The 16,238-nt window shown below is 46.6% G+C and overlaps 1 protein-coding gene across 2 annotated transcripts in view; it reads right to left on the bottom strand.

Moving 5' to 3' along the window:
• LOC138783958 (anterior gradient protein 2-A-like) overlaps nucleotides 1-16,238 on the bottom strand; it is a 470,764-nt gene that overhangs the window by 125,093 nt on the left and 329,433 nt on the right. The window lies entirely within an intron of this gene.

The following is a 16,238-nucleotide window of genomic DNA, read 5'->3' as shown; positions in this document are numbered from 1 at the left end:
AGATGGTACCATAAATGATATGATTAGATACAGTAGCTCAGCACAGAGTACGTAGTATCACACATCCATATAATTAGATCACAGCCCAACAGACAGCATCACATACATGACTCTGCAGCACAGTATCACACATGACTTAGATACAGTAGGTAAATTGACAGTATTACACATACTGGGGTCATGTTGGGGTCTTTATTAATTCTGGGGTGAGCTATAAGGGTCTTTATTGATTAGATGTGATTCTAATGGCATAAATTGGGTACATGACCCTTGCTCAGCAAATGAGCTTGAGAATGAAGATGCCCCTTGTGGTTGATAGTGGTAAGTACACCAACAAATATATTCAATGTACTATAAAAGGGATGGGGAACCTTCAGCCCTCCAGCTGTTGCAAAACTACAATTCCCATCATGCCTGGGCAGCCGAAGCTTTAGCTATGGCTGCCCAGGCATGATGTGTATTGTAGTTTTGCAAAAGATGGAGGGCCGAAGGTCTCCCATCCCCCTACTAAAAGGCTACTTTCCACTTCTGCTCAATATAAAACTTTATTCTGTTTCTAAATATTTCTTTTGTGTTCAAGGATTTAGAAAGTTCTCCCCTGAATAAGTGGGGCTCCTCGGGGGCTGCAGAGATATCAGTGTGTAATCCCTGTACTGTATACCATCAGTACAGGTAGAACTGCACTCCCCCTGAGAAAGGTGGACAAGTTCTGGTGAAACATTCTGGGGGGGGGGGGGGGGAGTAATGGTGTCCATACTCCTGTAGATAATTATAAGAGGGTAATTGCCGGATACAGTCTATGCCAGAACTATGAGACGACTGAAGGATTTCTATGTATGGTTGTGGTGCCTCATGGTGTCGCCTGCTCGGCCTCCTCCTCCTTGTGCTCCTCTGTAATAATTACAGATCATTTCCCATGGGGGCTGAAGGACGGTCGTGTCCCTTGGGCCGCGCAAATCTGTGTCCTTATTATTTCACCAAGGAAATGGCAGAGCAGAAAATAAGGTGGCTGCATAGTGTCTGACGGGGAAACTTCCCTAAGATCCCAGGACGGACGTCACCTCTGATGTGTCACATGTGCCCGGAGCTGCGTCACCGCAGGAAATCCACAACGTAATGATAATCGCCAGCAGCAGGAGAGATCTATCTATCAAATCAAATCAAAAAAGCTTTATTGGCTAAGTTAAACATTAGCATTGCCAAAGCATGTGGAAAATAGGGTGTTGAGGAAATGGGATTTACCCGGGGTCGGTGTACAGGGGTTCATGGTCTATCATGATGGGGGGGAAAATTCAGGGTCGGCGTAAAGAAGTCCATGACCTATCACGCTCCTCTCAGTCTATGGCAAGCAGTGACGTATTGTGCCACTATAGTCCCTATGGTCTCTTCCTCTCCCAGCAGGATGGGCAGCTTCTCTTCCTCCTCCATGGTGGTGAAGCCTGGGAGGAGATTGGAGAGTCTCCTATGGTGAGTGTCCCTCACTGCTGAGTATTTGGAGCAGTGTAGCAGGACGTGGGCCTCATCCTCCACGGCCTCCTGGTCGCACTGCTGGCACAGTATGCTCTTCCTGGGGATGTAGCTCTGTCGGTGCTGCCCGCATTTGATGGCCAGGTTGTGGGCGCTCAGCCTGTAGCGGCTCAGGGTCTTCTGGTCTTTAGGGTTATGAAGCTCCTCCAGATATGGGGCCAGTCTGTACTACCTCTGCAGGCTCTGGTACACGGCCAGCTTCTGGGATGCTCTGACCTCCTCCCTCCATTCTTGGACGTATTCTTCTGGTCTCCAGGTTATTGTGTTCCTGATACCGGCTTTTGTGAGGTGGTATGGGGTGCTTGTCTGGTTGGGCTGGGTTCCAGTAGGTAGGTTTTGGTGCTCTGCTTTGCCTGGGGCCCCTTGGTCTGTCTGTCTGTCTCTATCTATCTATCTATTTATCTATCTATATCCTATGTATCATTTATCTATCTATCTATCAATCATAATATACTGGACGTTGGGTTCTCACTATGTGTAAGACGTTGCTGTGTGTGAGTGGAGACGTTGCTGTGTACATAGGTAAACGCACCCAGCTCCCTATTAGTGATCTGCTTATTTAGCTGTTCCACCATTGTGTAGATCTGGTGATACCTTCCCCTGCCGGTCTTGGCCCTGTTTGCTGGACGTTCCTCTATTGCAGAACTTTCTTATTTTCATTCAAAGACTGAAACCCTTTCCTGAGAGTTTGTTCCAGTTGCCTCCAGTGTAGAGAATGCTCAGTGGCCTCTGTGACACTGTAACAGACCCTCAGCTGAGCTATATCCTCCTGCTCCCCTCCCTGAGCATTGCCTGCACTGGGTACATCATTCTTCTGTATAGCAGAACTCTCTCCTCCTCTTTACTTCTCATGTCGTCATTCATGTTTCATTATTTCTTGACTTTGTACTTTAATAGAATCCTGATGTGAATCCTGCTGAGTGATCACCGGAGCGGAATGATGAGATCACCATGGACATGTGAATGTGTCCTTCAAGGATGCTGCTCAGATCATTCAGCTGGAAGAGCCGGGGTGGGATTCACATTGGTAACAACAGGTTCCCTCCATGGCGGCTGGATGCCTGCAGTGTACTGCGCCACGGAAAACCAATCCCAACCTAATAATCAACAACTACTACAATGGTACAGGATTAGGAATACAATATAGTGTGGAATCTACATGAACGTCAGGGACAGTTTCCATACTTTTATGAATTACAGATAAGGTGTGGATTTGCTGCAGTTTTCCCAATTAAAGGGGTACTATGGTGATATATTTTTTATTCTTTCAGATCAATTGGTGTTTGAAAGTTATATAGATTTGTAATTTACTTCTATTTAAAAATGTCCAGTCTTTCAGTACTTATCAGTTGCTTTATGTCCTGCATACTGTAATGCACAACCAGCACCCAGCACTTGTTATAATGCCCAGTCAGCACCCAGTGACTTGGTATAATGCACACCCAGCACCCAGTGACCTGGTATAATGCACACCCAGCACCAAGTGACCTGTTATAATGCACACCCAGCACCCAGTGACCTGTTATAATGCACACCCAGCACCCAGTGACCTGGTATTATGCACACCCAGCACCCAGTCACTTGGTATAATGCACACCCAGCACCCAGTCACTTGGTATAATGTACACCCAGCACCCAGTGACCTAGTATAATGTACACCCAGCACCCAGTGATGTGGTATAATGTACATCCAGCACCCAGAGACTTCCTATAATGTACACCCAGAACCCAGTGACTTGGTATTATGTACACCCAGCACCCAGTGACCTGGTATTATGCACACCCAGCACCCAGTGACCTGGTATAATGTACACCCAGCACCCAGTGACCTAGTATAATGTACACCCAGCACCCAGTGACGTGGTATAATGTACACCCAGCACCCAGTGACCTGGTATAATGTACACCCAGCACCCAGTGACCTGGTATAATGTACACCCAGCACCCAGTGATGTGGTATAATGTACATCCAGCACCCAGAGACTTCCTATAATGTACACCCAGCACCCAGTGACTTGGTATAATGTACACCTAGCACCCAGAGACTTCCTATACTGCACACCCAGCACCCAGTGACGTGGTATAATGTACACCCAGCACCCAGTGACGTGGTATAATGTACACCCAGCACCCAGTGACGTGGTATAATGTACACCCAGCACCCAGTGACGTGGTATAATGTACACCCAGCACCCAGTGACCTGGTATAATGTACACCCAGCACCCAGTGACCTGGTATTATGCACACCCAGCACCCAGTGACCTGGTATAATGTACACCCAGCACCCAGTGACCTAGTATAATGTGCACCCAGTGACGTGGTATAATGTACACCCAGCACCCAGAGACTTCCTATAATGTACACCCAGCACCCAGTGACTTGGTATTATGTACACCCAGCAACCAGTGACTTGGTATAATGCACACCCAGCAACCAGTGACCTGGTATTATGTACACCCAGCGACCTGGTATAATGCACACCCAGCAACCAGTGACTTGGTATAATGTACACCCAGCACCCAGTGACTTGGTATAATGTACACCCAGCACCCAGTGACTTGGTATAATGCCCAGCCAGTACCCAGTGACTTCTTATACTGCACACCCAGCACCCAGAGACTTGGTATAATGCCCAGCCAGCACCCAGTGACTTGGTATAATGCCCAGCCAGCACCCAGTGACCTGGTATAATGCCCAGCCAGCACCCAATGACTTGCTATAATGAACACTCAGCACCCAGTGACTTTATATAATGCCCAGCCAGCAACCAGTGACTACATTATTACATATAAATACAGAATCAGATCATTACATACAGTACCAGAACCAAGATCATTACATATAAATACAGTACCAGAACCAAGATCATTACATATAAATACAGTACCAAAATTGTTACATATAAATACAGAATTAGATCATTAAATATAAATACCGCACCAGAAACAAGATTATTATATATAAATACGGTACCAAAACCAAGATCATTACATTTAAATACAGAACCAGAACCAAGATCATTACATTTAAATACAGAACCAGAACCAAGATCATTACATATAAATACAGTACCAGAACCAAGATCATTACATATAAATACAGAACCAGAACCAAGATCATTACATATAAATACAGAACCAGAACCAAGTTAATTAAAAACAGAGTTCCAGAATTCCATTCTTTATACATACAGAACCAGAACCAAGCTGGTAACTCCTTCCCTCACATTTCATCATTGTGTCACTATCACTTTTATGTTCCCAGCAAGGTTATTTCTGGAGGAACATGTGGAGGACATTTCTAGGTTGCAGCGAGAGAAGAAGTGCTGACATCTCGTAAGTGACGGCTGCCACCCACACTGCCAGGGCTGCAGGACATGAGCCGTGAGAGTTACATAATGGAAAGACGGCCCGGAAAAACTGTGCTTCATGGCCTTGTGTTGCCTCAGCTTATTAAACAACGGCTGGATATATATATATACTGTACCAGATGTATTATGTGTGGTTGTCATGGCTGTGTCGGTCATACACAGAAAATTTGGCGCATTCAGTTTTCTTAGTTCTTCTCCTCTCTAGTTGAATCCAGCTCCTGTCTCTTCCTTCCAAGGTGATGTTACACGGAGGCGGAGTCACCTTTTATACAGTATAATTCATTCCAGAAGAAGTTTTAAGGAGCCAACACTTTATTTTAATAAGTTACTTAAAAAAAATTCCGGTTGCTTAAAAATGTGATTATAACTATAAATCGGCGGCAAGAAATCTTCTCGCGCATATTTGATGGACTCGGTAATGAATGTGTTCGCGGCTCTCGGCTGAGCGGAGGGAATGACTTTTACGGCTGACTAATGCGCTGGAAGTAATTCTGTCACAGTGAGGGGAGATCCTCAAGGCTCTTTACAATATATGCAGACTTGACGGCGGCGTCTTCCACTAATAGGGATAAGAACTCCGACTATTCTAGAGCCATAGTGCCTGTGGGCTGTTATGGGGACGTTCCTATATCAGTCAAGGCCCGACCTACTGCAACGTGGTTGGGATGTGCTATAGGTTTCTATATGTAATGAAGACCCCTGCCCCCCAGATCTGCCATAAGACCCCTGCCCCCCAGATCTGCCATGTTTGCGCTCTCAACAGGAGGCCTCATAGTTTTGTACAAGGTCTGGCTGTGTTTACACAACGTAAGCTATGAAATAATCACGGCCGTTGTTGTCGATTTGCAACAACGGCCATGATTACTACGTAGCTTCAGTAGTGCTGCCTTCAATGGGATCCTGGCCGGGGTATATACACATGGTATACACTCCGGCCGGGATCCCCAATGGCGCTGTGAGAAACTGACAAAACCTTGTCAGTGCTTACAATGTGAGCAGCGAGGAATTTGGATGCGGGCGCGCACGGAAATCAGAATTCAGTAGCGCTAATGATCTTCTAAGACACCTGCCGTTGGACGGTGTCTTACAAAATGTGAACACAACCTCTGGCTGCTATTACACGGCTGGTCTGGGTTGAAGAGTTTTGGCCACTCCCACTGAGGGTGGAGCCAAATTTTGAATGCAACTAGAGTACAAAGTTACTTAAAGGAGTATTCTGGTGAATTTTTTTTTTCCTTTTTAATCATTTTAATCAGCTGGTGTCAGAAAGTTATCAGATTTGTAAATTAGTCCTATTTAAAAATCTTCAGTTTTCCAGTACTTATCAGCTGCTGTATGTCTTGCAGGAAGTGGTGTATTCTTTCCAGTCTGACACAGTGCTCTCTGCTGCCTGTCTGTCCATGTCAGGAACTGTCCAGAGCAGGAGAGATTTTCTATGGGGATTTGCTGCTGCTCTGGACAGTTCCTGACATGGACAGAGGTGGCAGCAGAGAGCACTGTGTCAGACTTGAAAGAATACACCACTTCTTGCAGGACATAAAGCAACTGATAAGTATCTGATTTAAAAGGGAAAAAAAAATTGCCGGAGTACCCCTTTAATAAGAACTGCAATAACCCAGTGCGGCCACTATACAATATATGGAGCTGTCTGGTTCCTGGTCTTTTCCCTGTATATCAGGAACCTGCGGCCTTCAGCTGTTGCAAAACTACAATTCCCATCATGCCTAGTCGATATGATTAATATGTAGACATGATCAGCACAGGTGCTTCTGTGTGTACACAAATGTTTCCATTTAGTGACAGCAAGAGGAGATAAGGGGTCTCACATACAAAGAGCATGATGGGTTCTTTACTTTATTTACAACAGAAGTAAAGCGCTGACCTCCCCCCAGCAGAATCCGCACAATGATGGAGAAGGTCGCTGTCCCTTTGCGCTTCATGTAATTCACTACGAACAACTGATATAGGAGCATCAGCTGAATAATAAGTAACAGCTTACACCCTGCACTGTGTACAGTCTCTTCCCTACAGCAGTCACTGTGTACAGTCTCTTCCCTACAGCAGTCACTGTGTACAGTCTCTTCCTTCCATACAGCAGTCACTGTGTACAGTCTCTTCCTTCCCTACAGCAGTCATTGTGTACAGTCTCTTCCTTCCCTACAGCAGTCACTGTGTACAGTCTCTTCCCTACAGCAGTCGCTGTGTACAGTCTCTTCCCTACAGCAGTCACTGTGTACAGTCTCTTCCTTCCATAAAGCAGTCGCTGTGTACAGTCTCTTCCTTCCCTACAGCAGTCACTGTGTACAGTCTCTTCCTTCCCTACAGCAGTCACTGTGTACAGTCTCTTCCTTCCATACAGCAGTCACTGTGTACAGTCTCTTCCTTCCCTACAGCAGTCACTGTGTACAGTCTCTTCCCTACAGCAGTCGCTGTGTACAGTCTCTTCCCTACAGCAGTCACTGTGTACAGTCTCTTCCTTCCATAAAGCAGTCGCTGTGTACAGTCTCTTCCTTCCCTACAGCAGTCACTGTGTACAGTCTCTTCCTTCCCTACAGCAGTCACTGTGTACAGTCTCTTCCTTCCATACAGCAGTCACTGTGTACAGTCTCTTCCTTCCCTACAGCAGTCACTGTGTACAGTCTCTTCCTTCCCTACAGCAGTCACTGTGTACAGTCTCTTCCTTCCCTACAGCAGTCACTGTGTACAGTCTCTTCCTTCCCTACAACAGTCACTGTGTACAGTCTCTTTCCTACAGCAGTCGCTGTGTACAGTCTCTTCCCTACAGCAGTCACTGTGTACAGTCTCTTCCTTCCATACAGCAGTCACTGTGTACAGTCTCTTCCTTCCATACAGCAGTCACTGTGTACAGTCTCTTTCCTACAGCAGTCGCTGTGTACAGTCTCTTCCCTACAGCAGTCACTGTGTACAGTCTCTTCCTTCCCTACAGCAGTCACTGTGTACAGTCTCTTCCTTCCCTACAACAGTCACTGTGTACAGTCTCTTCCTTCCCTACAGCAGTCATTGTGTTCATGTAGTGACCCGGTACAAGCCCCTAAATCTTTTCCCACTAGGTGTCACTAAAGTTGTTTACTATGCACAGCTGAAGGACACTAAAGGGTTAAAGTTTCACTATCGTTTAATTTTTCCCCCCAGAAATCAATAGTACAGGTGATTTTAAAAAACTTTGTATTTGGGGTTTATTAGCCGAAAAATGCATTTTTAGCATGGAAAAAGCAGTTTGAAGCTCTCCCCCCTGTCTTCATGATTGTCTATGGAGAGGGGAGGGCTGGAGGGAGATGAGGCACCAAAACAGGACAACAAAGAGTTAATTTAGAGCTACATCACTGGCTATCTCCTCTGAGGTCAGCACTGACCTCTCTGACATCAGAATACTGCTTTCACACAGCTCCCGCTGTGTAATCCTTTGTTCTCTGCTCACTGCTGGCGACTAATCTCCCTCCTACCCCCTCCCCTCTCTATAGGTTACACAGGGCCCGAATGATATAAAAGAGTTGAGATTTCCTGGTAATGAGCAGTGAATGAGAGAGAGGGAGGGGGGGGGAGACCTGGGGAAAGGCTTTGTGAATGCAGATAATGGCATTTTTGCCTAATAAACCCAATTACAAAGTTTCTTAAAATCACCTGGACTATTGATTTCTGCAGGGAAAAAAACAAAAACAAAACACGACAGTGACACTTTAACTATTGTACGTCAGATTGTTGGCACAGAGTCGCTTTAAAAGCACCTGATCTCTACCTTTACTATGAGCACCTAAGTAACCTCCAAGATTGTATTTTTGTATTATACTGTAGTTCCCCCTTAGGCCCCGTTCCCACTGAGGAAAGGCAGCGGAATTCCGCGACGGAATTGTCCGCCGCGGAATGCCGTTAGCCTCCCGCTCATAATGGGAGTCTATGGGAGTCTATGGGAGGCATGTTCATGTTCATTCTTCAGCGCGGACAGGGCAGGAGCGCGCGCCTCCCATAGACTCCCATTATGAGCGGGAGGCTAACGGCATTCCGCGGCGGACAATTCCGTCGCGGAATTCCGCTACCTTTCCTCAGTGGGAACGGAGCCTTAGTACTTTATTGTATTGCACCAAGTTCTATTAGTAAACAGATCTATTTTTACTCTAAGTATTGGACTCTGGCCTCTTTTCCTTGCACACCTGCACCTACACACACACCTGTACTCTTGGGTTAACCTTCCTTTTTGGGGTGCTGGTGAGGCGCCAAACCGTCCAGGGTGGGTCCTACACCACTCCAGGCTACTGTGACAAGTGACCTAGTGACCCTAAACCCACTCAGCTACCACACCATCGTATCAGCCGACCCGGCAGGGAGATCACCCACCAAACTCCCCACACCTCACCCCATAGTCTCTACATTCCCTACACCAGTCACTGTGTACAGTCTCTACATTCCCTACACCAGTCACTGTGTACAGTCTCTTCCTTCTCTACAGCAGTCACTGTGTACAGTCTCTACCTTTTCTACAGCAGTCACTGTGTACAGTCTCTACCTTCTCTACAGCAGTTACTGTGTACAGTCTCTTCCTTCTCTACAGCAGTCACTGTGTACAGTCTCTACCTTCTCTACAGCAGTCACTGTGTACAGTCTCTACATTCCCTACAGCAGTCACTGTATACAGTCTCTTCCTTCCATACAGCAGTCACTGTGTACAGTCTCTACCTTCTCTACAGCAGTCACTGTGTACAGTCTCTACCTTCTCTACAGCAGTCACTGTATACAGTCTCTACCTTCTCTACAGCAGTCACTCTGTACAGTCTCTTCCTTCTCTACAGCAGTCACTGTGTACAGTCTCTACATTCCCTACACCAGTCACTGTGTACAGTCTCTACATTCCCTACACCAGTCACTGTGTACAGTCTCTTCCTTCTCTACAGCAGTCGCTGTGTACAGTCTCTTCCTTCTCTACAGCAGTCACTGTGTACAGTCTCTACCTTCTCTACAGCAGTCACTGTGTACAGTCTCTACATTCCCTACAGCAGTCACTGTATACAGTCTCTTCCTTCCATACAGCAGTCACTGTGTACAGTCTCTACCTTCTCTACAGCAGTCACTGTGTACAGTCTCTACCTTCTCTACAGCAGTCACTGTATACAGTCTCTACCTTCTCTACAGCAGTCACTCTGTACAGTCTCTTCCTTCTCTACAGCAGTCACTGTGTACAGTCTCTACATTCCCTACACCAGTCACTGTGTACAGTCTCTACATTCCCTACACCAGTCACTGTGTACAGTCTCTTCCTTCTCTACAGCAGTCGCTGTGTACAGTCTCTTCCTTCTCTACAGCAGTCGCTGTGTACAGTCTCTACCTTCTCTACAGCAGTCACTGTGTACAGTCTCTTCCTTCTCTTCTCTACTCTTGGGTTAACCTTCCTTTTTGGGGTGCTGGTGAGGCGCCAAACCGTCCAGGGTGGGTCCTACACCACTCCAGGCTACTGTGACAAGTGACCTAGTGACCCTAAACCCACTCAGCTACCACACCATCGTATCAGCCGACCCGGCAGGGAGATCACCCACCAAACTCCCCACGCCTCACCCCATAGTCTCTACATTCCCTACACCAGTCACTGTGTACAGTCTCTACATTCCCTACAGCAGTCACTGTGTACAGTCTCTACATTCCCTACAGCAGTCACTGTGTACAGTCTCTACATTCCCTACACCAGTCACTGTGTACAGTCTCTACATTCCCTACACCAGTCACTGTGTACAGTCTCTACATTCCCTACACCAGTCACTGTGTACAGTCTCTTCCTTCTCTACAGCAGTCGCTGTGTACAGTCTCTACCTTCTCTACAGCAGTCACTGTGTACAGTCTCTTCCTTCTCTACAGAAGTCACTGTGTACAGTCTCTTCCTTCCATACAGCAGTCACTGTGTACAGTCTCTACCTTCTCTACAGCAGTCACTGTGTACAGTCTCTACCTTCTCTACAGCAGTCACTGTGTACAGTCTCTACCTTCTCTACAGCAGTCAGTGTGTACAGTCTCTTCCTTCCCTACAGCAGTCACTCTGTACAGTCTTTACCTTCTCTACAGCAGTCACTCTGTACAGTCTCTACCTTCTCTACAGCAGTCACTGTGTACAGTCTCTTCCTTCTCCATAGCAGTCACTGTGTACAGTGTTTACCTTCTCCACAGCAGTCACTGTGTACAGTCTCTACCTTCCCTACACCAGTAAGTGTACAGTCTCTACCTTCCCTACAGCAGTCACTGTGTACAGTCTCTACCTTCTCCACAGCAGTCACTGTGTACAGTCTCTTCCTTCTCTACAGCAGTAAGTGTACAGTCTCTACATTCCCTACAGCAGTCACTGTGTACAGTCTCTACATTCCCTACAGCAGTCACTGTGTACAGTCTCTTCCTCTACAGCAGTCAGTGTATACAGTCTCTACCTTCTCTACAGCAGTCACTCTGTACAGTCTCTTCCTTCTCTACAGCAGTCACTGTGTAGTCTCTTCCATCTCTACAGCAGTCACTGTGTACAGTCTCTTCCTTCTCTACAGCAGTCACTGTGTACAGTCTCTTCCATCTCTACAGCAGTCACTGTGTACAGTCTCTACATTCCCTACAGCAGTCACTGTGTACAGTCTCTACATTCCCTACAGCAGTCACTGTATACAGTCTCTACCTTCTCTACAGCAGTCTCTGTGTACAGTCTCTTCCATCTCTACAGCAGTCATTGTGTACAGTCTCTTCCATCTCTACAGCAGTCACTGTGTACAGTCTCTACATTCTCTACAGCAGTCACTGTGTACAGTCTCTACATTCCCTACAGCAGTCACTGTGTACAGTCTCTTCCATCTCTACAGCAGTCACTGTGTACAGTCTCTTCCATCTCTACAGCAGTCACTGTGTACAGTCTCTTCCATCTCTACAGCAGTCACTGTGTACAGTCTCTTCTCGCTGAGGGTGATGACTATGGCTGGGAATGTTATGGGGTGATGACTATGGTATAACCCATGAACAGGTGATGCACTGTTTTCTCTTTATAGTAAGAGTTCCACTCTAAAGGGGTTCTCCAAGAATAGAAAAAACTGCCACTTTCTTGCAAAAACAGCGCCACCCCTGTCCTGAGGTTGTGTGGGGTATTACAGTTAAGCTCCATTTGGAGAGGACAGGTGCTGTTTCTGGATTACCCCTTTAAGCAGAGGCAAATGGGAACTTCTGAAACCCTAGTTGGAGCCTTCAGCGTCTTATGTGCCGTGGGCCCATGCCAAGGGCCGGGCACTGCCCTGTTGTCCTGCCATGAGCGGGGCAGACAGTCCTGACATTTACATTGTAAATCAAGCCAATCCTTTCGAGTCGCCTCTGCTGAACATTGGGACGATTTAGCTCTTTCAGGTGCTGTTTATTTGTTCGCGGCGTGCAGCGATATTACAGGCCGAGCGGCCATGAATTATTCAGAAGACGGCGTTCTCCATTCCAATAAACAGAGGCTTCTCTGTAAGACGGCACAGAATGTAAAAGTTGGCGGCGGCACAGAGAAAGGCATGCTTACTGATGGGGCCCTGCTGCAAGGAGGAATGACAAGTATGTAACTGGGCTTCTTATGGCGGGAAGGAAAACGCTGACACCTGCTGGAGACTACAGGAACAGCATGCTACAGTAATACAGAAAGTGACTACACCAGCAGGTGGATGGGACCTCCGGGGAAGGAAACCCTCCCTGCCTCAACTTACCTGCCTACTACTGATAGAGAACATGAGGGGGAATCCGGAGTGTAAAGCGGGAGAAACCCCAGAGACCCCAGACCAGACCCCTAAACTAATACAGACCCCAGACCCCTAAACTAATACAGACCCCAGACCAGACTCCTAAACTAATACAGACCCCAGACCAGACCCCTAAACTAATACAGACACCAGACCCCTAAACTAATGCAGACCCCAGACCAGACCCCTAAACTAATACAGACCCCAGACCAGACCCCTAAACTAATACACAGACCAGTCCCCTAAACTAATACAGACCCCAGACCAGACCCCTAAACTAATACACAGACCAGTCCCCTAAACTAATACAGACCCCAGACCAGACCCCTAAACTAATACACAGACCAGACCCCTAAACTAATACAGACCCCAGACCAGACCCCTAATCTAATACAGACCCCAGACCAGACCCCTAAACTAATACAGACCCCAGACCAGACCCCTAAACTAATACAGACCCCAGACCAGACCCCCTATACTAATACAGACCCCAGACCAGACCCCCTATACTAATACAGACCCCAGACCAGACCCCTAAACTAATGCAGACCCCAGACCAGACCCCTAAACTAATACAGACCCCAGACCAGACCCCTAAACTAATACACAGACCAGTCCCCTAAACTAATACAGACCCCAGACCAGACCCCTAAACTAATACACAGACCAGTCCCCTAAACTAATACAGACCCCAGACCAGACCCCTAAACTAATACACAGACCAGACCCCTAAACTAATACAGACCCCAGACCAGACCCCTAATCTAATACAGACCCCAGACCAGACCCCTAAACTAATACAGACCCCAGACCAGACCCCTAAACTAATACAGACCCCAGACCAGACCCTTTATACTAATACAGACCCCAGACCAGACCCCTAAACTAATACAGACCCCAGACCAGACCCCTAAACTAATACAGACCCCAGACCAGACCCCTAAACTAATACAGACCCCAGACCAGACCCCTAAACTAATACACAGACCAGACCCCTAAACTAATACACAGACCAGACCCCTAATCTAATACAGACCCCAGACCAGACCCCTAAACTAATACAGACCCCAGACCAGATCCCTAAACTAATACAGACCCCAGACCAGATCCCTAAACTAATACAGACCCCAGACCAGACCCCTAAGCTAATACAGACCCCAGACCAGACCCCTAAACTAATACACAGACCAGACCCCTAAACTAATACACACACCAGACCCCTAATCTAATACAGACCCCAGACCAGACCCCTAAACTAATACACAGACGAGACCCCTAATCTAATACAGACGCCAGACCAGATTCCTAAACTAATACAGACCCCAGAGCAGACCCCTAAACTAATACAGACCCCAGACCAGATTCCTAAACTAATACAGACCCCAGACCAGACCTCTAAACTAATACACAGACCAGACCCCTAAACTAATACACAGACCAGACCCCTAATCTAATACAGACCCCAGACCAGATTCCTAAACTAATATAGACCCCAGACCAGACCTCTAAACTAATACACAGACCCCAGATCAGGCTGCTAAACTAATACACTGTGCTGGCCATCATGCATTGCATGCAATTCTATACACACTATGGTCGGGAATGTTATATACACACTATGGCCGGCACTATTATATACACACTATGGCCGGCACTATTATATACACACTATGGCCGGCACTATTATATACACACTATGGCCGGCACTATTATATACACACTATGGGCGGCACTATTATATACACTATGGCCGGCACTATTATATACACACTATGGTCGGGAATGTTATATACACACTATGGCCGGCACTATTATATACACACTATGGCCGGCACTATTATATACACACTATGGCCGGCACTATTATATACACACTATGGCCGGCACTATTATATACACACTATGGTCGGCAATGTTATATACACACTATGGCCGGCACTATTATATACACACTATGGCCGGCACTATTATATACACACTATGGGCGGAACTATTATATACACACTATGGCCGGCACTATTATATACACACTATGGCCGGCACTATTATATACACACTATGGCCGGCACTATTATATACACACTATGGGCGGCACTATTATATACACACTATGGGCGGCACTATTATATACACACTATGGCCGGCACTATTATATACACACTATGGCCGGCACTATTATATACACACTATGGCCGACACTATTATATACACACTATGGGCGGCACTATTATATACACACTATGGGCGGCACTATTATATACACACTATGGGCGGCACTATTATATACACACTATGGGCGGCACTATTATATACACACTATGGCCGGCACTATTATATACACACTATGGCCAGCACTATTATATACACACTATGGCCGGCACTATTATATACACACTATGGCCGGCACTATTATATGGGCACTATGGTGTGAACTATAGTTTTAGTGCAAAACAGTAAACATGTACCCGGATTCATAAGGTTTATGTTCTGCCAGTTGGACAGGGAGGACGGGGAGATCCTGCAGTGCACAGGAGGCGTTGGGGTCAGAGTTCGGCCCTGTTGCCGGCCATTGGCTGGGACTCATTCGTCTCTGCTTATAAGTGTCAGTCATAAAGATAAGTCATAAATGTCAGGATATAGCGGTGCTTATTACAGAGGAGCCTATGACGGGGGCAGAGAAGGGTCCTGTTTTATTTTAGCATGGGGCCTCACCTCACCCACCACTAGTCATATATGCACCAATCAGCTGCTACCTACAGGGTTTCCCATGTTAGCCCCTGCATACTCCTAAAAGCAGCACAGTGCAAAGCCGGAATTCTCCGGTACCATGTCGCCAAACTGCACGGAAGCGTCTGCGAAATACACAGAATACAAATAAAATTGCAGACAGGCCGTGATTGGGTAAGACATAAGAAATTCACATTTCACAAGACAACACAATATGATGTGGGGATAACAAGCTTAATAGTTACAGCACTCCCTAATCTTCGCCCTCCTCACACCTGTGGACTCTGTGAGTGCACAGAACAGGGCACTGCTGCCTATACATAGCACAGGGGGCAGTGATTTTACTGTCAGTGCTGCCCTCTAGTGTCTGCTTATTAAACTGCACTTAAAGGAATTCACCATACCTAGTGATGGCGTCTTATGTGATAACTGATATTATACAATGTCAGGTACCATCTTATATCCAGAAGTGGCGCTGTATAACACAAAGAACCATCATAGCTGCCCCAAGCGCAGACCCCACTGGGGAGGGATAGCCCCTCCTTATGGAGTTCATGGGGTCACTCTACGGTTTATGGGGGCACGCTACATTTAATAGAGATAATTTAGAGACAGTTAATTAAGATACCCTTTGGTGCTGTTCTTATGGGGTCACTCTATGGTTTATGGGGTCACTCTATGGTTTATAAGGGCACCCTACATTTGGACGAGTTATTAGAGATACCCTTTGGTGCTGTTCTTATGGGGTCACTATCTAGCGGAGCTCATGGTGGGCCGGTGTGGAGGCTATGTTGTTTATAAGGCTACATGGGCCGGAACTGAGTATCGGGCAATATCTAGTTTACACTCTAAATGCAGCTACTGTCTGATA

This window comes from Dendropsophus ebraccatus, chromosome 2, assembly GCF_027789765.1.
Source record: "Dendropsophus ebraccatus isolate aDenEbr1 chromosome 2, aDenEbr1.pat, whole genome shotgun sequence".
Classification (NCBI taxonomy): domain Eukaryota; kingdom Metazoa; phylum Chordata; class Amphibia; order Anura; family Hylidae; genus Dendropsophus; species Dendropsophus ebraccatus.
The sequence above is the reverse complement of the archived record's forward strand: the minus strand, read 5'-3'. Positions and strand labels throughout refer to the sequence as shown.